The 676-nt window shown below is 44.7% G+C and overlaps 1 non-coding gene across 1 annotated transcript; it reads left to right on the forward strand.

Moving 5' to 3' along the window:
* The first annotated feature begins 351 nt into the window (after positions 1-351).
* Positions 352-458, forward strand: LOC141603400 (small nucleolar RNA R71). The gene has a single exon (XR_012525279.1). It is a non-coding gene; the product is annotated as a small nucleolar RNA R71 (small nucleolar RNA).
* Positions 459-676: the final 218 nt, after the last annotated feature.

Below are 676 nucleotides of genomic sequence, written 5' to 3' on the forward strand. Positions count from 1 at the left end.
GCGGCATAATGATCCGCACCTCCACAATCATCACACACAACGATTTGGCTTGTTGAAGACACGGCATTGAGTTGTTGTACGGAATCTCTAGCATCTCTTTCCGCCAATTGTTGTTGGAGTAAGGCAATTTGAGCTAGCAAAACGGAGTTGTTGGAGGATTCTTCTTTACCTTTGGATGACACAACTCGCGAATTGACATATTTTACATCGTGGACCGCCATAGATTTGATCGTGGCATGAGCAAGGTCGGTGTCAATTTGATCAAACCGCCCATTGTTGGCGGAATCAAGAATCCTTTGGGACTCGGCACAACATCCATTGTAGAATGTTATTGTTAGAAACCAATCATCGAGCCCATGATGTGGACATTGTCTTTGAAGCTCTTTGTACCTCTTCCAAGCCTCATATAAGCTCTCAAGAGCTTGTTGACGGAATCCGGTGATTTGGCTCCTCAAAGTTTGAGTTTTCTCCGGTGGAAAAAACTTTTGATAGAAGGCTAGAGCCAAAGTCTCCCAATTGGTGATTCCCATGGCGGTGCGGTCAAGGCTATTGATCCAAAGCTTGGCCTTGTCCTTCAAAGACAAAGGGAAAAGTATTTCCCTAATTTGGGCTTGAGTGACACCCGTTTGACGGATCATGGAGCAATAGTCACAAAAATTTTGGACGTGCAAATTGG

Source organism: Silene latifolia, chromosome 9 (genome assembly GCF_048544455.1).
Source record: "Silene latifolia isolate original U9 population chromosome 9, ASM4854445v1, whole genome shotgun sequence".
NCBI lineage: Eukaryota > Viridiplantae > Streptophyta > Magnoliopsida > Caryophyllales > Caryophyllaceae > Silene > Silene latifolia.